This window comes from Chiloscyllium plagiosum, unplaced genomic scaffold (genome assembly GCF_037043375.1).
Source record: "Chiloscyllium plagiosum isolate Xiang-an unplaced genomic scaffold, Cpla_swu_hap1 HiC_scaffold_27, whole genome shotgun sequence".
Taxonomy (NCBI): Eukaryota; Metazoa; Chordata; class Chondrichthyes; order Orectolobiformes; family Hemiscylliidae; genus Chiloscyllium; species Chiloscyllium plagiosum.
The window spans coordinates 53,194,899-53,219,556 of record NW_028270165.1 but is presented as its reverse complement, the minus strand read 5'-3'; the positions used below and the strand labels follow the sequence as shown (position 1 = coordinate 53,219,556).

The 24,658-nt window shown below is 44.2% G+C and overlaps 1 non-coding gene across 1 annotated transcript; it reads left to right on the top strand.

Annotated features, from left to right (window-relative positions):
* Nucleotides 1–6,803: 6,803 nt before the first annotated feature.
* trnae-cuc (transfer RNA glutamic acid (anticodon CUC)) lies at nucleotides 6,804–6,875 on the top strand. The gene has a single exon. It is a non-coding gene; the product is annotated as a tRNA-Glu (tRNA).
* Nucleotides 6,876–24,658: the final 17,783 nt, after the last annotated feature.

Sequence of the window (24,658 nt, the reverse complement as noted above, 5' to 3'; positions counted from 1 at the left end):
TGTGTATGAGAGAGGTATGAATAACAGCGAGCGGTTGCGTTTTGCTAAAAGAAGGGCAGGACTTGTACAGTTAATGGTAGGGCCCTGGGTCATGTTGTAAAGCAGAGACATGGGGGGAGTTAAGGTACATAGTTCTTTGAAAGTTGTATCATTGCTCGACAGGGAGGTTAAGAAGGCATTCAGCAGCATTGCCTCCACTGTTCACACCATTGAGTTGGGACACCTTGTTGAGGTACAGAATGTTGGTGAGGCCACTTTCCGGGTACTGAGTACAGCTCTGGGTGACCCTGTAAGAGGAAGAATACTTCAAAGTTTGGGAGAAGATTTGTAGCTCGGGTGCTCGTTGTTGTGGTTCTGTTCGCCGAGCTGGGAATTTGTGTTGCAGACGTTTCGTCCCCTGTCTAGGTGACATCCTGAGTGCTTGGGAGCCTCCTCTGAAGTGCTTTTGTGATGTTTCCTCCGGCATTTATAGTGGTTTGTCTCTGCCGCTTCCAGTTGTCAGTTCCAGCTGCCGGAACACAGGAGGTTGAGGGCTGCACTCGTTGAGACTTATAAAGTCATGGAGTGGAGCTAAGGTGAATAAAAAGGGTCTTCTTAGTGTAGGGCAGCTCAAACGTAGGAGGCATTTTTTAAGGTGTAAAGAGAGATGTAAAAGGAACCTGAGGAGCAACGTTTTGACAGAGGGTGGTTTACATGAGGAATGAACTTGCTGAGGAAGTGGGAGATGCAGGGACAGTTACAGCGTTTAAATGACATTTGGATGGGTACATGAAAAGAAAGGTTTAGAGGGATATGGGCCAAATACAGGCAAGTGGGACGAGGTTCAGTTTGAGAATCCATGGACGATTTGAACCAAAGGGTCTGTTTCTGTGCTGTATATCTCTCTGAATCAGAAGTGATCTTATTGAAACCAGTAGAATTCTGAAAGGGGCTTGACAGGATAGATGCAGATAAAATGTGCCTTTGTTGGGGAGGGTCACAGAATCCTGACAATGTGAAAGCAGGCCATTCGGCCCATCTATTCCACATTGGCCCTCCATATTGCTACCCATCCATACACACCCCCTTACTCCATATTTTCCATGGCTAATCCACCCTAACCTGCACATCTCTGGGCACTGTGGGTAATTTAGCACTGCCAATCCACCATGATCTATAATTTACCTTCTCAAGAATGTAATTTAAGTACAGAGCTTTTCTAAGAAAAATGTCAGTCTGAATGGACATTGGGACACAAACAGAATTCACACCTCTGTTCAAAAAGCTCTGCATTTCAATGGCATTTTTGAGAAGTTAATTAAAACCAAATTCTGGGATTAACATACCAAAGAGCAGAAACCCATTCTAAAAGATGAAAGATTTAATCTAAAATTGTTTAATGTATCACATTTCCATAATACTTGACTCCTTTGACTATAAATTCCGTGACCATGATCTCATTCTCCACAACCACCTGATGAAGGAGCAGTGCTCCAAAAGATAGTGCTTCCAAACAAATCTGTTGGATTATAACCTGGTGTTGTGTGATTTTTAACTTTGTCCATGGAAACTCATGAGTTGTGGGACTGGTAACTGTTGTCATTTTGTGATCTGTTCCAAGTGAAATTTATCCTCTGCTCAGGCACAGGTGAACAGTCTGTTCTTTGACTTTGGGGATGACCAGGCTGGCAGTTATTAAATGCTTATGTTAACCAGCAGAAGCAAACTGTAGATCAGCAATCGTTACTCGATAGCCCTGATAATCCTGTTGGGTCAACAGAGAGAGAGAGAGAGAGAGAGAGAGAGGATGTCACATCTAAAGTGCATACAGAAAAGTTGTTTTGCTTGTTCAGTCAGTTGAGTTGGTTCTGCACTCAGATGAGAGTAGATACTGCTTTTAATGGATCATGATTAAACACTATGATGGAACACCTTAATTTCAAGGAACGCTGAAAGGGCAAATTGAGCTGTAACCTTGAAGAGAGATGTTCTTCCATTTCTAACCTTGGATAATCCAACTGAGACATTTTTACTGATAGCTCCATAATCATTTTACTGCTGGATTTTTTTCAGGGCAAATAATTTCTGGGAGAAAATTTCTATCCTGGAAAGGCAGGGAAATTTAAAAGGAAAAGACTGTTAAAAGCATTTTAACTGTGGCCCCACGAGCTCTCGTGGGAGCAGTGCATTTGCTATAAACATTTCAGAGAAATTCTGTCTAACTGTTGGACTGAAAGTAGTTTCCCCATTGAATGTTAAACAGCTATTGAGAACATTGCACATTATAAAGTGCGTTCCTGAGGAACAGAGGAGGATTGAACTTGCCAACGTGAACCACATTTTGCAGAGAGAGGAAATTTCTCAGGATTGAAGAGGTTGATAGAAGTCAACAATTGTCACATTATTTCATGAAAAGTACAGCTGGTATGGGGAGATGATTGGGGATCACAGAAGAGGAGTATCTGTAATGAGCACATAGAAACAAACCTTTCAGTCCAGGCCGACCAGATATCCTAAAGTAACCTAGTGACCCATTTGCCAGCATTTGGCCCATATCCCTCTGATTCCTTCCTTATTCATGTTCCCATCGAGATGCATTTTTTTTTCCTTTGGAGAATACTTGGGTGAGAGCCAAGATATTGCTATTGCTCATCCTTTCCCTTCGTGCTAATTGTAGCTGGAAAAGCCTGAAATCTGAAAAGGATTTCCTGAAAAAAACATTGATTCAAGGTTGGGCTCAGTGATGGATTTTCTAAAGCTTTGCTATTGTAGTTTTCAATTTGACAAAAAAACTTTCAGTCATTGTTGTCCAAGACAAAGTAGATATTCATTTAAGATATAATTGAGATATATATGTTCTTCACAATGTTTTTCCTTCATTACCAGTGATTGTCTGTCATTGGTACATTGAGCATCATCTTTTTGTGATTCAACAGATATGATTTGAATTGAATTCTGTAAGATGGTTTTGTATTTTATTTAATTTTGTGTTAAAGATTTCCTTTTCATGACTTTATTAAAATATCTTAATGTATTATAATGAAGCAGCTAATTTATTCTGAAATTATTTCAATTAGTTGGTCAATTGCCAAATAATAGCTGCATAACTGTTGTCAATATTAACACCCAGGAAAGCTATTTTGTTTAATATATTTGTAAAGATCTTATCAAAACTATAAAATTGTTTTTCATAGGAAATAAAATTTGCAATGTTTTATTAAATGGTTGAAAGTAACTTTGCACTTAATTGCTCTGTTTGGGATTAAACATTGTGACTTTGAAAGATATTATTTTTATCAGAGTTTATGGTGAGTGTATTAACAAACGAATGTTGCCATTTTCTCTTGAATTACCTCAAGCTCAATTTGAAATTCTTGAATGAGTTGAGTAAGAGGTACAAAGTGAATATTTATTGCACTTTGCTGAAATTCTCTGCACTGCCAATGTATTTGATTAAACAAGATATGTATCTCTCTTGATAACTTTGTATTTCTTTGATATTTTATTTGTCAGTGCTAGTGCCCAAACATCCTAAATAAAAACGTTTTGGCATTTGGTGAAGTTGTGAATTTTCAGTCTGTTTCACAATTAAAGACACAACCAATCTAAAGATTAAATACATATAACAAAGTCAAAGAGATTGTGATAATAGAAACTCAACATGTAGAATTGCCAATGAAACATAAACCGTGGCTGCTCTGAATTTGGTACAGACTGAATATCAATTGAAATGATCAGAATTAGTAGACATGATGGCATTGTGCACAAACTGTGTGTAGTGTGAGTTCAGAATTTTTCTGATCACTTAATTCTGACACATGCAGTGATGGCAGCACCATAATCTGTTTTATTTGTTCATGGACTGTGAGCATCACTGGCAAAGCCGGTATTTTTCATCATCCCTTATTTTCCTTAAATATTGGGTGAGGACAAGATGAGGTTGAGTTGCAAGGTCTATTGGCTTACCCTGTCCCCGACAAAACAGAGACTTTGGCAGGAGAACAAAAATTGGAAGTTTACTTAAATATTGATCCTCTCGTTTATCTCTCTCAAAAGGCAATTGTTTGGTCCATCAAATTTGTAATGGATCTTTTATAGAGTCATAGAGATGTACAGCACAGTATTCTTCCAGTAACAGAGTGACCAGAAGTGTACTCAGTACTCTAGAAGTGGCCTCACCAACATCCTGTACAACCTCAACATGATGGGCCAACTCCTATACGCAGTGGGGGGAACAATAAATGCAATGGTGCTAAATGCCTTCTTAACCACCCTGTCCACCAATGATGCAACTTTCAAAGAACTATGTATCTGAATGCCCCTCCACCTCAATGTTTCTCTGTTTCACAACATGATGCAGGGCCCTACCATTAACTGTACAAGTCCTGCCCTTCCTTGTTTTAAGAAAATGCAAGCCGTCACTTTTATTCATACCTCTCAGCTAACCGACGAAGGAGCAGCGTTCTGAAAGCAAGTGCTTCCAAATAAACCTGTTGGATTATAACCTGGTGTTGTGTGAATTTTAACTTTGGAAACTTCGTGCAGAAGGCTGAAAGAAATGAGCAGCTTTAAAACAAAAACCTCTTGGAGCTCAAAGCTTTTAATGAGAGCTTGAGCCCGGCGATAAGTTCAGGTAACCTTTATTGTGACAACTTTGTTACAGCTTCAGATTCCCCCCAGTAAAAAGGCATGGAAAACGTAGCTGCTTTTTAAACAACGCTGGGTCAAAGCGCGCAAACACCATCCCACCTCACTTCCTTTACTATTGGTAACCACCAAGTTGTCCCTTTGTAATTGGATCCTTGGTACAACCTTAAGCCAGAGGAAGTGTTGCCTCAGTCAGCAATTTCAACCCAGACCCTGTCTCCATGTAAGATTCTCCCAGCCCATCTGCTGGGGGAGGGTGGTTGGAGAGTTGGGGCAGTAGAGAGTCAACAAGACTGCTGTGGGTTTGGAGTCACCTGTTGGTGAGACCAGGTAAAGGATACAGCGAGGGTGTAACAAGCAGATACCCACAGAGCTGCTTTTGAGGCGATGAGCCAAGAGTTTGGAAATGAGACTAGAACAGTGAGGGGCTTTAAATCGTGATCGAAATGAAGCAGGCACCTGAGGATTAATGTGTTTTATTTCCCAATGCAAGATACAGCTTCACAAAGTTGGGACAATGGAAGAAGCAATGATGGTGATTATCTTTGGCTGTTCACCTTGTGAATGTTCCCATTGCTGCGCATGTCCGTGTTAACGTCAGAACTCTGCAGCATGGCGGCGTCAGGTCCGCACAGGGCCCGGGTGCAATGGATGACGTATCTGACTCCACCTACCTGTTTGAAATGCAGCTCACAGCTTCTTCACACACCCCAATTAATCTTTCTCATTGTCCTGAAGCCGGCATACGGTTTGAAGTCCCGATCTGCGGGAATGGGAATCTTTTCACTGTCTCGCGTCAGTAAGTGTCCCTGAGAACATCAGAGTGACGTCACAGCGCTGTCAGAGGAGGGGAAGCTGAAAGAGCCCCACACGCTGCTCACGGGCACATTTCACTTTCCCCAACTCACCGCCCCAACCACTGCGGCTCCTGGGAGTGGAAAGGGAACAAACACCAAAACCCAGTCTCAGTTTTGTAAATCTTCAGGAAATAAGAAAGCTGTTCATCCCTTTGGATCTTCCATCCTGGCCTGACAGCGTTGATTTTAAATGGCTGTCCAGTCAGTGCCGATTCGTTTTGGCTGAAAAAAATCTTCCTTATCTCATCCCAGCATTTCTTGCCACAGAGAACTGTGCGGCAGAGTTCATGTATATATTTCCTTGTATGGTATTTTGTAAATAACATTCGTTTGCTGGTTGTTTGTATCGGGTATTTCAGGTTCATTAGCCGCTGTTTAAGTGTGTTGGTAGGTTTGTGGGCTACCATGATGCTGAGAGGGTTGAGTTGTCTGGACATCATTTCACAGATGTCTTTAATGTAAAGTAATGTGGCTAGGGTTTCTGCACACGTTGCGTCTGCTTGTGTCAATTTGTTGATGTGAAATCGGCACACTGGGTTTATTGGTTCGGCAAAAGTGAGGACTGCAGATGCTGGAAACCAAAGGTTTGATCAGAGTGGTGCTGGAAAAGCACAGCAGGTCAGACAGCTTCCGAGGAGCAGGAAAATCGCCGTTTCGGGCAAAAGCCCTTCATCAGGAATAGAGGCAGGACGCCTCCAGGGTGGAGAGATAAATTGGTGGGGGGGGGGGGGGGGGGGGTGGGGAGCTGAGCAGAAGGTAGCAAAGAGTACAATAGGTGAATGGGGGTGGGGATGGAGGTGGCAGGTCAGAGAGGGGGGTGGAGCGGATAGGTGGTCAGGGAGATTGGCAGGTAGGACAGGTCAGCTGTAAGGTTGGAACTGAGGTAAGGTGGGGGGAGGGGAAATGAGGAAACTGGTGAAGTCCACCTTGATGTCCTGGGGGTTGAATGTATCCGAGGCAGAAGATGCGGCGTTCTTCCTCCATGCATCGGGTGGGGAGGGAGCGGCGATGGAGAAGGCCCAGGACCTGCATGTCCTCGGCAGAGTGGGAGGGGGGGGGGGGGGGGTGTTGAAATGTTGGGCCATAAGGCGATGGGGTTGATTGGTGCGGTTGTCCTGGAGATGTTCCCTCAGCGCTGTGACTTGACTCTGCGAGGAGTCTCCAGTCTCCCCAATGTAGAGGAGACCGCACCGGGAGCAATGGATACAAGAAATGATATTGGTGGATGCACAGGTGAAAGCCTTCGAAATACCGCGGCTCAGGTTCGATTTTCGGGCAGGTAAGTCATTTCTAGCAGATCTGACACCATGCATCGACATCTCCCTGGTGGTCTAGTGGTTAGGATTCGGCGCTCTCACCGCCGCGGCCCGGGTTCGATTCCCGGTCAGGGAAGCAATTTTCTGTGAAGTCTGTTGGCGACCCGTTCTTCTTAAATGCGCTGTACAGTTATTGATTGGTCTTCGAAGTTCCTGGGTGCTCCAGTGTGTCGTGTCTCGTTGAAATAGTGTCCTGATTCAGATTTGTTTGTATGTGTAGGGATGATTGCTTCTGTAGTTAAGTTCTTGGTTCGCGTGCGTTGTTTTCCTGTAGACGCTGTTTTGAATTTACCATTGACTGTTCGCTCTGCTGTGACATCGAGAAATGGCACTTTGTTGTTGTTCTCCTCTTTTGTGAATTTTATGCCAGTAAGGATATTGTTGATGGTGTTGTAGGTTTCCTCTAATTTGTTTCATTTTTTGATGACAAAAGTGTCATCACTGTAGCGGACCCAAAGTTTGGGTTGGATCGTTGGAAGGGCTGTTGGTTTGAGCCTCTGCATTATTGCTTCTGCTAGGAATCCTGACACTGGTGGTTTCATGGGTGTTCCGTTGATTTGTTTGTTGGGTTTGTTACTGAATATGAAGTGGGTGGTAAGGCACAGTTCCACGAGCTGGATAGTGCTATCTTTGCTGATGATGTTGGTGCTGTGTTTGTGACTTTGGTTCTTCGAGTAGTGTCTTCAGTTTTCTTTGGCCACGTTGATGTTAATGGATGTGAACAGGGCTGTTATGCCAAAGCACAACATTATTCCATCATCTTCGATCTTGGTGTCTTTGGTGTTCAGGAATTCTTGGATGGAGTAAATGGAGTGGTGTGAATCTTCGACTTGGTGATTTAGTCTTCAATGGAGGCCTTTGACTAGTCTGTATATTGGTGTTCTAAGTAGTGAGACTATGGCCTGAAGGGGGCTCCTGGTTTGAAGAGGAGGAGAACAACAACAAAGTGCCATTCCTAGATGTCACAGTAGAGCGAACAGTCAATGGGGAACTTCAAACTAACGTTGACAGAAAAACAACACACACAAACCAAGTGCGAAACCATAGAAACAATCATCCCAACACCCACAAACTAAGCTGCATCAGGACATTATTTCAACGAGCCACTACACACTGCAGCACAGAGAAACTACGAAGAGCAGAAGAGGAATACGTATATAGTGTATTTAAGGAGAACGGGTACCCAATAAATGCCGTCCGCCGATTTCTCATTGATGCTTCCAAGCTGACTCTCAAAAATTCGGTTTGTCCCTCCATTCTTTCCTGCTTGTTTTTTGTAGGGTTTGTAAGTTTTCACCATCCTCTGACTGAGTATTGGAGTTGGGAAGTTATGTTGTGGCTGTACAGGACATTGGTTAGACCACCTTTGGAATATTGTGTGCAATTCTGGTCTCCCTCCTATCAGAAGCATATTGTGAAATTTGAAAGGGTTCTGAAGCACAATGGTTCCGCAGAGGGGAAGAGGCCCTTCTGCTGCCCTGAGTGCGGGAAGGCCTTCAGTGATTCCTCTGCCCTGCTGACGCACCAGTTGGTCCACACCGGGGAAGGCCGTTCTCCGGCCCCAAGTGCGAGATGGCCTTCAGCAGTTCTTCCCACCTGCTGAGACACCAGTGGGTCCACACCGAGGAGAGGCCATTCTTCTGCCCAGATGTCACAGTGCAGGAAGGGCTTTGCTCTTTCCTCCGACCTGCTGGCCCATTGGTGGGTCCACATTGGGGAGAGGTCGTTCAGTTGCCCTAAGTGCAGGAAGGCCTTCAGCAATTCCTCAGCCCTGCTGAGGCACCAGTCCGTCCACACCGTGGAGAGGCCCTTCAGCTGGCACGACTGTGGGAAGAGGTTCATGTTTTCCTGCAACTTGCGGGGGCACCAGCGCTCCCAGCAATCAGATCCCACTGGTGACGCTGCCTTCGGTCACACCCCAGGACTGAACCTCTGCCAGTTCTGACAGTGGGTGCAGTGGGAGAGTAGGTGGGCTGTTTTTGTTTTCTGCTGGACTGCAAGTGCCTCCCCTACACCCCACAACCACAACCCCATGGTGCCTCAGGGTTAGCACTGCTGCCTCATGGCACCGGAACCCAGGATCAATTCCACCCTAGGGGGTCTGTGTGCAATATACGGAGGGTAGAAAAATGGATCTGAGTAGGTTACTCTTCGGAAGATCAGTGCAGATGTGTTGGGCTGAAGGTCCTGGTTCCACATTGTAGGAGTTCTACGATACTATGAGCTTTGCTTTCAATGGACACTGCTGCTCATTGAGCCAGGGACTGCACATTGCCAATGAAATGTTCCAGAGAAACCTAAGACCGCAAGACCATCGGAGCAGAAGTTAGTCCATTCGGCCCGTCAAGTCTTCTCTGCCATTCTTTAGTGACAAAAGTAGTGCAGATGAGATTAGCTACAGTGTGGAAGCAGGCCATTTGTCCCAACAAGTCCACACCGACCCTCCGAAGAGTAACCCATCCAGACCCGTTTCCCTTTGACTAATGTACCTAACTCCATGGGCAATTAAGCATTGCCAATCCACATGACCTGCACATCTTTGGTTTATGGAAGAAAACAGGATCATCCAGAGAAAACCCATGCAGACACTGGGAGAATGTGCAAACTCCTCATAGACAGCCACCCAAGGCTGGAATCAAACCTGGGTCCACGGCACTATGAGGCTGCAGTGGTAACACTGAGCCACTACATGTTGCAACCCGTAGCAGGCAAGCAGGAGGTTGGGAGAATACAGCAAGCCAGGCAGCACCAGGATGTGGAGTAGTCAGCGTTTTGGGTATTAACCCTTCTTCAGGACTGAAATGCTAACTTCTCTATGAGAAACGATTTACGGGAATATTGCTGAGGGTTGGAGGGTTTGAGCTACAGGGAGAGGCTGAATAAGATGGGGCTGTTTTCACTGGAGCATCGGAGGCAGAGGAGTGACCCAATAGAAGTTACAAAATTATGAGGGATATTGACAGGGTAATAGACAAGGTCTTTTCCCTGGGATGGGGGAGTCCAGAACTAGAGGGCATAGGTTTAGAGTAAAAGGCGAAATATATTAAAGGGACAACGTCTTCATGCAGAGGGTGGTATATATATGAAATAAGCTGCCAGCGTATATGGGTCAGGTGCTGTCAAATGGGACTCGATTAATTTAGGATATCAGCTCAGCATGGACAAGTTGGACAGAAGGGTCTGTTTCCATGCTGTACGTGTCTCTGACTACTGGTCCTGAAGTAAGTTTAAAAGAGAGTCCAAGTAAATTTGAATAGTTCAATCTTGTTGAGCTCACCTCCTGAAAAGTTTCAAATGAATCCCTCTGAGAGATACTGTTTAAACATGCTGAGTTGCACAAAGTATCCCATCAAGGTTCAAAACAAACCCAGAGTTGAAGACGTCAGAAGTCAGAACACCAAGGGGACCAAAACTGATCACAATATTCCAAGTGCAGCCTCATCAACGTCCTGTATAACTACAACATAACTTGCCAACATCTATACTCAATTCCCTAATTGATGAAGGCCAGTGTGCTGAAAACTTTCTTCATTGCCTTGTGTATCGATGTTATCAGAGATATAGGACCTACTTTAAACTGATCCACAATCCAGTTTCTGGGAGCACAGAAGCAGAGTAGTGCTGCGTGAGTGTGCTGGGCAGATGAACCAGAGATCGATGGGTCAAAACCATGTGACCCTATTGCTCAATGTCTCCGTAAGCTGCTTTCATTTACAATGGTGCTCTGTTCTGTATCTTGCCTTTGCATCTGCTTCCCAAAGCTTCTTCAGTGGAGGAGTGGCAGCTGGAGCCCAGGAGTTCAACGACCCCCCCCCCCCCCCCCCCCCAAGGAAGGTCCAAGCTCCAAGAAGCGGGCGGTAAGGCTGCAGGCTGGGTTTGATCAAGGATTGTATTTTTAACTCATTTAAATGGTATCTACTGTATGGGGTTATGGTTTACATTAAAACCAGAGGATCATATCAGAGTGTTTATATTTAGCAGTGCTAGTTGGTAAAATACACTCTCTGGAGGAGCACCTTCTATGATGCTGCATTTCTTGCCTTAATGCACTTCTCCCATTTCTTATCTCCCATCTTGATTTTATATTTTTTTGGTCAAATTTAATTTCATATTAATCAGACTTGGTATTCAGTGAGTGCTATTAATTTGTTTCTTCGAATATTGTAAGTCAAAGTTAATGCTGTAATTTCATTTCTGATGTCAGAGTTTGACATTGAATGTGCAGGTGTGAATACCAGTAAGTTGTGAAAATACATCAAGAACTTGTGGATTTTAACAAAAACAGCAGTTCACTGATATTCATGGCATTGTCTCATTTGGGAGTGATGATTCAAATCTGACCAACAAACTGTTTCATGCAGTGACCCAATTTAATTAAAATATTCTTTAATTTAATTAAAGAGAATAACTCTGGCAGGCTAAGATTTATGCAATCTATTTATAAGATTATTTCCACTGCGCGCAATATGGTCTCATCCAGATTGGGGAAACTGGACGCCAACTAGCGGAACGTTTCAGGGAACAACTCTGGGACAATAAAACCAAACGACCGACGGCCCTGTGTCTGAACAATTTAACTCCCCCTCCCATTCCATCAAGGACATGCAAGCCCTGGATCTCCTACACTGCCAAACTCTTGCAACCCGACGCTTGTAGGAAAAACGCCTCATCATCTGCCTTGGGACCCTCCAACCACATGGGATCAGTATCGATCTCATCAGTTTCCTAATTCCCTCTCCCCCACCTTGTCCAAGATCCAACCTTCCAATTCGACACCAACCTCTTGACCTGTCATACCTGTCCACCTTGCTTCTCACCTATTTGCTCCACCCTCATCTCTGACCTATCACCATCAATCCCTACCTCTATCTATCTATTGCACTCCCAGCTGCCTTCCCTCCAGCCCCACTTCCTTCCCAGTTATCTCTCAGCCCCCTTGGGCCACCCTTTATTCCTGATGAAGAGCTTATGCTCTAAACCAAGACTGTGATGAAGCAACATCCTCAACAAATAGGAAATAGCTCCCAAGTCAGATTTCATTCCCTCTTCTGTTTCCCCATTCTTTCAGAAATAAGAAATGTCTTTTTTCACCATTACTTCAGCCAGCTTTAAAGAATCATTTCAACCTGTTTTTCTAACAATTGTGGAGGTGACCAAAAGCAAACATTTCACTCCTCCTCAATGTCCCATTTCTCCTCCTATGAGCCATTTTGTCATGTTGTCTCTGTTACAAGCAGCCGAGTGCACTTGGTTTCTGAATTGAAATATTGCCATTGACGTGAACAGGATTAATATTTATCGATGGCTAGCTGTGTTTGCACTAACTGTAATTATCCACCAATATGATGTATTTTGTTCCACCAAAACTGGAAACAATGATCTGTGTTTATATTAGGATGTAGAAAGTCATCCCAGCGATCTTCACGTTATTATAGTTTACTGAGGCCATAACAGCGTTCTGTGGCAGTTTGATGTGACTAAAACTTGGATGGAAAGAATGTAGATTGATGAGAAGTCGAAATGGCAGAGTCTCTGGCCACAATCGATCTGTCTGGCTTGATTATATGAGTGGCGACTGTTCAAGAGCAACTTCCACTCCATCACTTCAACCAGCAAGAGGAGATAAGTGTAAACACAACATTCCAACTGTGACATATACGCATTACTTCGATGTTATTGATCAAAATCCTGGAACTCGCTCCTGAACATTTATTATAGACCACATCATATTTGTGAAGCAATTTAAGAGGCAGCTCACCACCACTTTTTCAAAGGACAGTTTGGAAAGATTTGCTGGCAGAGCCAATGATATTCGCATGATATCGAGGACAGTCTAATCGTATGGATAGATGATTGGCTAACCAATGATGCAGTAGGGATAAGGGGCATGTTCAGGATCGCAACTTGTAACGAGCAATGTGCCACAGGGATCAGGGCTGGGGCCAAAATTATTTACAATATGGATATGAATTACTTGGAAACATGAAGTGAATGTACTATTGCCAAGACTGCAGTAGAGATAGTTGATTGGAATGCAGGTGGTGAGGATGACATGGAGAGGGATATCGACAGGTTAAGCAAATGAGCAAACCCTTGGCAGATGGAATAGAATGTGGGAAAATGAGGTTGTGCACTTTGCCAGCAGGAAATGTGCTGAATGTTAAATGGAGAAAGTTGCTGAATAGGAGGATTTGGAAGCATCTATGAACTCTTCATCTAAGTTCAGTGAGTAATAGGGAAGGCAAAAGGGAGATTGGCATTTAAATAGAGTATAAAAGTGGGGAGGTTATTGTGAACCTCCGCCTGGAGGTTTTGATTGAAAGTGCAGTGAAGATTCAACCAGCTGACAGTAGATCTGAATCACATGTAGATCAGACCAGTTTCGGACAGCAGGAAACCAGATAAGTTTTTAAAACAAACCACAACGATTTCACCATTAGACTCTTAATTCCAGATTTATATTGAATTCAGATTCCACCATCTGCCGTGGCAGGTTTTGAACCCAAGTCCCCAGAACATTAACTGGCTGAATAGTCTGGTGACAATAAAGTCGGCCATCGCCTCCCCTGGACACATTGGCAAATTGTGTTTAGAGGTAACAAAGGAGCGAGAGGTTGCAGCAGCTGCTACGTTGTTGATATTACACAAGGGAACATCAGGACTCTCAGTAATGGCACATACTGAAGCCAGGGCCCTGTATCAGAGGTAAGGGGCTCGGGAACCATAAAAAATAGGAACAGGAATACGCCATTCAGCCCCTTGAGCCTGCTCCTCCATTCAGTAGGATCGTGGCTGATCTGACATTCCCCACATCCACTTCCCTGCCCTTTTCCTGTAACTGTTCATCCCCCGGCTGTTCACGAATCTATCGATCCTTGTTTTAAATGTGACAAGAAGGCTGTCAACAGAGTTACTGGGGTTGGAGGGGGTGTCAGGTCGAACTTGGGGATTAAAACAATGGCTTCACCCTTCACAATATTTAACTAAGGGAATGTTTATGGTTATCCAATGCTGGAAATTGGGCAGGCATTCAGATGAAATTATTGGTAAATTATAAATGACAGAGGAGTCGGGAGAGAAGTGGTGTTCAGGCACACTTGGATATCATCAGTATAGATGCCAACACCAGCAGCTACGGTTAAATAAATAAGAACGGAAGACGCTAAAAGCAGACCCTCCCAGAGCATACAGCGATATTGGAGAGGGTCAGTACTGTCGTTAATCCTGATCGAGGCTGTCCGCAGGTCGACGAGGCAATGTTCATCCCTATCACCGTTACAAAGGATGTCAAATATGACCTTGATAAGAACTGTTTCAGGGGTACAAACCAGACTCTAGGGCTTTAAACACAGAATTCTGGAAAAGCTCGGAATGGCTTATTCAACAATGTTACATCCAAACCAACACTTCCATTGGTGCGATAATAATAGAAGTGTTTTGGTTTTTATTTAGATGATTCTCAGCAACACTGAGCGAGAAGCAACAAAATTAACACAAGAAATACTGCAATTCCGACAATATGCCTGCTCCCAATAGGAGGCCACCTGGTGTTCACTTAACTGTCTACAAGACGCAATATTGGAAAGGAATGACCCAGTTCATAGCTATAAGAAGGGAGACACAGACTGCTTGATACAAACATACAATGGGCGGGAGTAGGCCACTCGGCCCTTCGAGCCTGCTGCAACATTCAATAAGATCATGGCTGATCTGAATTCAACCTCAACTCTACATTCCTACACATCCCCGACAATCTGTCATCCACTTGGTTATCAAGAACCTATCTACATCTGCCTTAAAGATTTTGAATTCACTGCCTTTTGAGGAAGACCCACAGCCATCAGAAAGAAAAAAAAAATCATCCTCATTTTTGTCTTCTACTTTTAAAATATGACCCTCTACTTTCAGATATTAAGATAGGGATACAAACTGCATTCAAATAACTTCTGTGGTACAGTTAACTATCTCAAAGTGCTTCACGTGAACATAATGAGAATTCCTTTAAAAATCACAAGAGTGGAGCACAGATTAGGACAGGTGACCAAAGACTTGGTCAAAGGGGCAGGTTTAGGGCAATCTTTTAAACAGGTTCAATTTCCCAAACATCAGAGGACAAAGACGTAAAGGGCAAACACAAAATAGCAAACGATGGGAAGCAACACTGTGAACATAATGTCACAGGATGAGTAATCCAGGGAACATGAGATCAAATCCCACCACAGCAAGAGGTGAGATGTGAATAATTCAAATCATAAATGGGGAACACAAAATTAGTCTCAGTATGGTATCGATGGCACTGACGTCAATTGTCATAAAAACCCATGTTCACCAATGTCCTTTCAGGAGGGAAACTGCCATCCTTACCCGGTCTGGCTTACATGAGACTCCAGACCCACAGCAATGTGGTTGACTCTTAAATTGCCCTCTGAATTGGCATAAGCAAGATACCTTGCACTTAGGGGTGGATAACAAACATCAATCTTGTGAAAGTGTCAGAACAGAAATTGCTGGAGAAACTCAGCCAGTCTGGCAACACCGCTGGATAGAGAGAGAGAAAGAAACAAAGTCAATATCCTGACCTTCGTCCAGAAAGTTGTGAAGAAGGGTCACAGCACTTGAAATGCTAACTCTGCTTCTCTCTCCACTTTTGATTCCAGTCCTATTGAGTTTCTCCAGCAATTGGTGCATTTTTGTGTTTCAGATCTCCAGCATTGCAGTTCTTCATTACACTGACTTAGGGAAGCTCAAATCCGATAAAAGAATAAAGCAGAAGGGCTGGAATTACTCAGAAGTCTGGCAGCAGCTATGGAGATAAAAATAGTTAGTTCTTCGGGTCATTGAATGAACTTACATCGGGGACAAACTTTTGGGGAAGCTGCAAGAGTAAAAGGCATTGGTGTAACTTCAACATCTGGGAGAACTCTCTCAGCCATGGAGGTCAGACTGACTCAGCATTCTGGTCCTGCTCATTACCTGTTAACTTCTCCATTTGTTGTTCTTGTTATATTTCTCCATGGTTGACACATTCCTATGTTTTAAAATGATATTCGAAACTGACAGGAATTTTCCATATAAGTAATCATACATTAGAGGGTTTGGAACGTGAATGTAACTTTTAAACAAAAAGTATTTATTCATGCATGGGGTGTGGGCATCGCTGGCAATGTTTGCATTTATACCTTAACCACCCTGTGGTTGGTTGGAAAAGTGAATGAAGGTGTCTGAGAGTGTCTTGATTAGCACAGCAATCTCAAAGATGGGTGTGCTCAGGTAGAAGTACCCTCCACTCCCACAGCAAGTCTGCATTCACTTCAATTACAGATGCCATCTCACACTCCCAGGACAAGGACAGCATGGGATTACAATCAGAATAAAGCTTCCTCTACTCTTAAATTGAAAGTGAAGCTACCTCAATACTGTCCCCAACAAACACTGCTAAGACAAAGACAGCATTGGGTTAGATGCAGAGTAAAACTCCCTCTACACTTCCCCATTCATTTAGTCCCAGGACAATGGCAGCAAAGGGTTAAATAAACAGTAGAGCTTCTTCCATTATGACTGACACTTAGTACGTTCTACACCAATCCTCAAGGATAATTCAGAACTGAGACTATTATCTGGTACTGAATTCACACACCCTAATGGGAATGACAGCAACAGAAAATCAGGTAAAACACACACAATGTACAACAAAAGTAGACTGTTATTGGGATCTATGATATTTAAATGACAGGAGACATGGTCCCTGCAATGATCCGAATGTGAGCTGAACAACTTTCTCACTTGAACAATATTCTCTGGGAATACAATGTCCACCTCACTGCCGTCTATTCAGTTCCTCTGCTCTCGTTCAGGGCTGAGTTGCGGCTGACCACATGGTGGCGTCAAGAGGTTAGACAATTAAGGTCAACTTGGATTGGGGGCATCCTGTGTCATGCCAGTGAGGTCGAGAGTCGCTGATTTACTCAACTTATAATCGGGGACAGGAGGATGTCAGGCTGGGCTTGTATCAGTTTGAGTTTAGAGGAAACAGATGATCTGATGAAGCTGTATAACATCTGGAGAGGACTTTATGTAAATGTAATATCCACTCATTTCTAGCCAGAGACTAGCCTCTCATTTAATATAGGAGAGTTTTGTTTTTCTCTCAAGTGTTCCCGAGTCTTTGAAATTCATTTCTTTAGAGAGCAGCATGTGGTAGTGGCACGGTGGTTAGCACTGCTGCCTCACAGCATCAGTGACCTCGGTTTGATCCTACCCTCGGGCCGACTCTCTGTGTGGAGTTTGCACTTCTCCCCTTGTGTCTGCGTGGGTTTCCTCTGGTGCTCTGGCCTCCTCCCACAATCCAAAGGATGTGCAGGTGAGGGTAGATTGACCATGGGAGATGCAGGGTTACAGAGATAGGGTAACGAACTGGGTCTGGGTGGGACGGTCAGTCAATGTTGACTCGATGGGCTGAATGGCCTACTTGCACGCAATTGACCTCTATCAATCAATAGTATACACTTGCTTTATGGTTACCGACATCAAATTACATTCGTGGTTTTGGTTATTTCATCTCTTACGTCATTATATTCAACCAACTGCAGCATCTCGAAACTTGCTTAATTACAATATCCAATATCAGCAGGGTACTTTTTCTTTTTGTCACGACCATTATCTTGAACTCTGACGTGTGACGTCTTCATTGCTGTCAAAGTTCCTTATTTGTCCCTACATTGTCATGGTTTTACTTTGTCGAATGACTTCCTGGCTTTTGCAGTTAACACCCTATATTCTGCCCTCGTCAACATTTTCCCTTCCAATTCTGTACTAAGGATTTCATGAAAAACCTCCGAGTGTGGTGAGACTGTGGAACTCACTACCATAGTGTATAGTTGGGGTGAAAGACATTACAACTAATGGTAAGCAACCCAATACAAATGAATGTCACTCTCACCAGATTCACAACACAGTGAAATTAAAACATGCAATGTCCCTCAATTTCTCAACTGTTCCAAACCAGACTTGATGAAGAACAGATCTTGCACCATCAACATTATAATTTAAACAAAAACCAACAATTATAAATACGGCAACTTTTCTAGGGCAAAGTTAAGTAGATAATCTAATTAATAGCAATGATTTAAACTCTTTGATCAAGTCCCCCATCATCTCAGAGACAGAAATTTAAGCGGCAAATTAAGAAAGAATTTATTTTTAAAACTTACCAATTCAAACAAACAGTTTCCAACAATGTATTGCCAAGCCTTTGTGCAATACTTGGACTATGAGTTTTTCACAGACACGTAACTGTAAATCTAATTTAAAAGTCACTGCTGAATGTGAATAGACACCCCAAAGTATTCAGCCATTTCTTTCAGGCTGGGACTCATTCTCAGAAAGAGCCAACAATTCTTTAACTGGACAGTAGAATCTAGAGAGAACAGCTCCTGGGCTCAACAAGCAGCAACGCCCAATGGAGGCAAAGTGGGCGGCGGGGCAGGGTGGGGCAAGGGCATAAAACAAAAAAAGCCCACTGACTCTCCCACTGCACACACACTGTCAGAATGCACAGGGGTTCAGTCCTGGGAGTGACCCACAGCAGTTTCATCAAGAGGACCACACTTGATGAACAGATCTTGCACACCAGAATTATAATTTAAACAAGAACAAACAATTATGAATACCGCAAATTTACTAGGGCAAAGTTAAACAAGATAATCCAGTTAATAGCAATGATTTAAGCCTTATGATCAAGTCCTCCACCATCCCATAGACACAAAATTAAGGGGTAAGTTAAGGAAGAGAATTTTTAAAATTATCAATTCAAGCAAACAGTTCCCAACAATGGATTGCCAAGCCGTTGGGGAATCCTTCGATGATGAGTTGTTCACAGGCACATAACTGTAAATTTAATTTCAATGTCACTGCTGAATGTGAATGGACACCCTGAAGTATTCAGCTATTTCTTACAGACTGGAGCCCGTTCCCAGACAGAGGCAATAATTCTTTAACTGGACAGAAAACACTAGAGAGAAAGCTCCTGGTCTCAACGAGCAGCAGCGCCCACTGGAAGCAAAGTTGCGGGGGTGGGGGAGCACGACGGCATAAAACAAAAAAATCCGACCGACTCTCCCACTATAAGCACTGTCAGAATGGGCAGGGGTTCAGTCCTGGCAGTGATCCACAGCAGTTTCACCAGCAGAATCAGATTGTTGGGAGCACTGGTGTGCCCGCTGGTGCTTCTACAAGGTGCAGAATGATGAGAACCTCCGCCTGCACTCGGGGCAGGTGAATGGCCTCTTCCCCCGTATGGATCCGAAGGTGGGATGCCTGGGTAAAGCGCTTCTCACACTTGAGGCAGTAGAACGGGCTCTCCCCGGTGTGGACCCGCTGGTGCCTCAGCAGGGCAGAGGAATTGCTGAAGGTCTTCCCGCACTCAGGGCAGCTGAAGGGCCTCTTCCTAATGTGGACCCGCTGATGGCTCATCAAGTGAAAACATCAAGACAGACATCTCTGAATTATGGATACCTCCACCTGAAAGTTAGTATCTTTCACGACATCTAGGAGTGAGTAAGTCTGATTTTGGGAAGCAAAAAAGTAACAATTCAGGCGGGTGGAATTGCTGAAGCCCTTTCCGCACTCAGAGCAGGTGAACAGTCTCTCCCCGGTGTGATTGCGCCCATGAGTCTCCAGGTCAGATGGGAAACGGAAGCTTTACCCACAGTCGCCACACTTCCACGGTTTCTCCACGGGACGGGATTCCTTAGGTTTATCCATGACCGAAGCTTCACCTGCACACAAACGCGTGTACAGCACCTCTCTGCCGTGAATTCCTCCTCCCAGTCTGTATAACATTTACTGGCTCCACAGTCAGAGTGCTGCAACAGTAGTGTCTCTCTTCCAGTCTCACTGATGTTGAAAAAGTACTGAAACAGGAACCAAAAAGCTTGGTTTCTTCTCACTGAATCATGGTCGAAAATTGTTATAGTCCCGATGGATTCAGTGACTGTCAGACATTGACGTGAAATTGAGGACAGCAAATGCTGGAGAGTCAGAGTCAAAGTGCAATGCTGGAAAATCATAGCAGATCAGGCAGCATCTGAGGAGCAGCAGAGTCAATGTTTCAGGCAAAGCCCTTCATCTATTGATATGGAAACTTCCGTCTTCAGATCTTCAAATAATCTGTAAAAAGAGATTACAAAAATCATCACTGTCAGTCCAGGTTAGAAATTCCAAACAAGCAATTCTACTTTCTGCAGAACACTCTTTTCTTTTTCCACAAAATTGAAAGCACCATCCACCCCCTCTCACCCCTCTATTCTCACCCCGCTCAAGCTAATTCTCCCGATGGTACTGATTCAGGATCTTACAGAGACCGAAAAGTGAAAACATCAAGACAGACACCTCTGAATTTTGGATCCCTCCACCTGAAAGTTAGTATCTTTCACGATATGAAGCAGTGAGTAAGTCTGATTTTGGGAAGCAAAAAACGTACCAATTCAGGATGAACCTTCAATGCAGCTTCTTGAGAAACAACCAGACACGGAATGGTTAACATCTGGGGAGGTGGAGGAAATGGGATATCAAGGCATTGGCACCGACACCAGACAGAAACTGAACATACAGGCATGGCAAACATTATGGGCAAGCCAGAGTCATAGAGATACACAACACAAAAACAGGTCCTTCAGTCCAAATCATCCGTGCCGACCAGATAGCCTAAATTAATCTGGTCTCATTTACCAGCACTTGGCCCATATCCCTCTGAACTCTTCCTATTCATATATCCATCCAGACGCCTTTTAAATGTTATAATTGGACCTACACCCACTACTTCCTCCGGCAGATCATGCCTTACACTTGCCTCTCTCACGCCAAACATACTACCCTCCTGTTCTGGACTTCTCTCATCCCTGGGAAATGACCTTGTCTATTTAACCTATCCATGCCTTGCATGACTCTATAAACGTCCGTAAGGTCACCCCTCAGCCTCTGGTATACCGGGGTAAACAGCTCAAGCGATGCACTGCGTGTACTTTTAGCTTCACACTCGCTGAACCTTCCTCCCGTGTAAAACAATGTTTCCCTCCCCAACACTGTCCATGGGAAAAGCCAAGAGTGCTGAGACTCTGGAGTTGGGGGAATGCCACGTAGAATTCCTACAATGTGGAAACACGCCATTCAGCCCAACAAGTCCACACAGACCATCCAAAGTGTAACCCATGCATACAATTTCACCTATCCCATTACACTACACTTACTGCACACTCTGGGCCCATTTAGTATGGTCACTTCTCTCGAAACCGCACATCGTTAGACTTTGGGAGGAAACCAAAGCAGCCGGAGGAAACCCACGCAGACATGGCAGGGAGAATGTGCAAACGCTCATGTGCGGGCGACTCCGCACAGACAGTCGCCCCAAGGCTGGAATCAAATGCGTGTCCTTGGTGCTATGAGACAGCAGTGCTCACCACTGATCCATCGTGCAAACTACGTATGCAAAAAGAGGTGGGGACTGTGAACTTTGTTAATTGTACCAGACAGTGGATTGTTGAGTAAGGTTAAATCTCACGCGATCCAGGGAGAGCTAACCACTTGGGTACAAAATTTAGAAACGCATTGTTGTAGATGCTGGAATCCTTCCTGAAAACAACAAATGCTAAAGATCACAGTGGGTCAGGCAGCGCTGTGCTACTCTATGACCGGATAGTGTGGATGTGGAGATGATGTTTCCACTAGGAGAAGGGTTGAGGATGCCAAGTCATTGAGGGCATTTAAGACAGAGATAGGTTCTTGATTAGTAAGGGGTCAAGGGTTATGAGGAGAAGGCAGCAGAATGGGATGGAGAAATATATCAGCCATGATCGACTGGTGGAGTAGACTCGATGGGCCAAATGGCCTCATCCTGCTCCTGTGTATTATGGTCTTAAAGCGGAGCAGTAGTCTTAAGAGGTTCTCACAAACTATTTCAGAATCCTGAAGAGGAGTTGTTGGACTGGAAACCTTATCTCTGCTTTTTCTCCACATATGCTTCCAGTCCTGCTGAGTTTTTCCAGTGTTCTCAGTTTTTGTTTCAGATTTCCAGCATCCACAGTTCTTTGTCTTATTTATCGCAGTCATTTCTTGCCTTTCCCAAGTGTCTGGAACTTCATCTCCCTGATCTACAAACTGTTCACTTACCCTAGAAGTGACCACTACCTCCTTATCAGAGTAGACCCCTTTTTTGCAAAATGATTGTTCAATTCTGTGACCAAAATAATTGCATTCGTAATTACTTACACGAGGGACTCTCAATATCTCAGGCAAGAACACAGCCAGATTTTTTCAGACAGTACATTTATGTGATTTGCTACAAATCCCTATTCCCGACTTTACCAGCGTGCTGCTGGGAATGGAGGGTTTGAGTTAAGAAGAAGCTGGGACATTTTTCCAACGAAGCCTAGCAAGTTGACAGATAACTTTATCGAGATTTTTAAAATCAGGAGAGGTATAGATAAGTTGTCATTTCCAGGAGGCTCAGAATATTTCATTGCTCCAGAAGGTTTAAAAGGGGGTCAAAGATTCAGCAGAAATCGAGCAGAGCTGAGAACAGACAACATTTAACTCTGTTTGAACAGGGAGACCAAAGGACAGAGAAATCAGGACCTGAAATTCGAGCTGACACCAGACGACCATGTTATCAGTGCTTTGACAATGGTAATTCTGGGCGGGGCAGGTTGAATGATGAATTGAATAGTAGCTTCCTCAACGAGACTGTGCGTGCCGGTCCGAGCCTGTCTCTATGGCGCAACTGGTCAGTGCGTTCGGCTATTAACCGGGAGGTTGGTGGTTTGAGGCCACACCGGGACGGAGCGTTTGTTGTTCTCGTTTCTAGGCTGCAAAGATGCGTGTTTTTAATGGTGTCAGGAAAATGTTTCCCAAACGGAAATCTTTTCCACTGAGGAAGCACAAAGGGATTTCTGAATTGATTGAATTTCTAACGTAAAGGACTGCGGATGCTGACAGTCCGAGACAGAAAGCGAAACTGCTGGAGCAACTCAGTAGGTTTGGCTGTACCTGGATGAGGAAAAAAAAAGTTCTGAAATGTTGTCTCTGATTCTCTTTCGACAGTGGTTCTGTATTGGTGGGCCTAATAGCGAATGCGATGGACATGAAATCCATTGCGGTTTCCCCACGCAGGTGTGAACCCTGCCGACTACAGTTGAGAACTGTCGTCAAAAAGAAAGGGAGATTGCTCCACGGCTTTTTTAAAGATGCAAATCAGTGGAGGAGTTGGAATATTTCAATCACATTGGGACTGATCGGGAATCTGCAACCCACTGCCTGTCAGGGTGGAACAAGCAGATATCCACAGAGCTGCTTTTGAGGATATGAGCCAAGTGTTTGGAAATGAGACTAGAACAGTGAGGGGCGTGAAGTCGTGGTCGAAATGAAGCAGGCACCTGAGGACAAAGGTGTTTTATTTCCCAATGAAAGATACTGCTTCACAAAGTTGGGACAATGGAAGGGAAGCAGTGACGGTGATTATCTTTGGCTGTTCCTCTTGTGAATGTTCTCATTGCTGCGCATGTCCGTGTTAACGTCAGAACTCTGCAACCTGGCGGCGTCAGGTACGCACAGGGCCGGGGCGCAATGGATGACGCATCTGACTCCACCTACCTGTTTGAAATGCAGCTCACAGCTTCTTCACACACCCCAATTAATCTTTCTCATTGTCCTGAAGCCGGCATACGGTTTGAATTCCCGATCTGCGGGAATGGGAATCTTTTCACTGTCTCGCGTCAGTAAGTGTCCCTGAGAACATCAGAGTGACGTCACAGCGCTGTCAGAGGAGGGGAAGCTGAAAGAGCCCCACACGCTGCTCATGGACACATTTCACTTTCCCCAACTCACCGCCCCAACCACTGCGGCTTCTGGGGGTGGTAAAAAGTCCCAAGTTCCGAAGCGACTGGTTTAGTACAGAGATGAAAAACGGTATTGAGAGGCATTTTTGGTTATGTGTGAACAGGTGAGACTTGAGGCCAAAGCTTTTATGTTTTAGAAGTGACCTCTACAATGAAAGGGGAGTGGTCAGTCCTGAAAGCTGAAGTCTTGTTTGGGTGAGTTAAGCAGTGGGCTGTCTGGAGAAAGGCTGCTAATACTGTCTCCTTCTGCCCTTCTAACTTCAACTGTAAGCCTCTGTTTCAGTTTTACTTTGTTTAAGGGTTTTTTTTTGGTACTGTTGTGTTCCAGCATTGTGAAGAGTGTGAAGAGTTTCTCCACAACTTGTACTGTACTTAATAAAGTTTGGTTGTTCACAGAAGTTGGCGTATTGCAGTGTAAGAAGCTCAAGCAAAAGAACTTAACAAAGGAACCTAAGGGATAAGTCTTTCATGCAGAAAGTGGCGTGTTTAAGGAAAGAGCTATCAGAGGAAGTGGTGGGTGCTGGTACAATTATGACATTAAAAGGCATCTGGATGGGTATACGATTAGGAAGGATTTAGACGATATGGGCCAGATGCTGGCAAATCAGCCGAGATTAGGTCAGGTTATCTAGTTGGCACGGATGAATTAGACCAAAGGGTCTGTTTCTGTGCTACATATCTTTATCAGTCTGGCTTGCCACTAACATTTGCCACATCTATATGTACACTTTCTCTCTGGTGTCAGTGTCAATGCCTTGATGTCTCATTCTTAACCGGACTGGCAGTGATGATTTTTGTAATCTTTTCTTACAGACTATCTTGAAGACAGAAGTTTCAAAGTCAACAGATAAAGGGCTCAAGTCCAAAATGTTGATTTTCCTGCTTATCTGATGCTGCTTGCTGTGCTGCGCTTTTCCAGCGACGCATTTTTTGACTCTGAATCTCCAGCGTCTCCATTCCTCACTTTCAC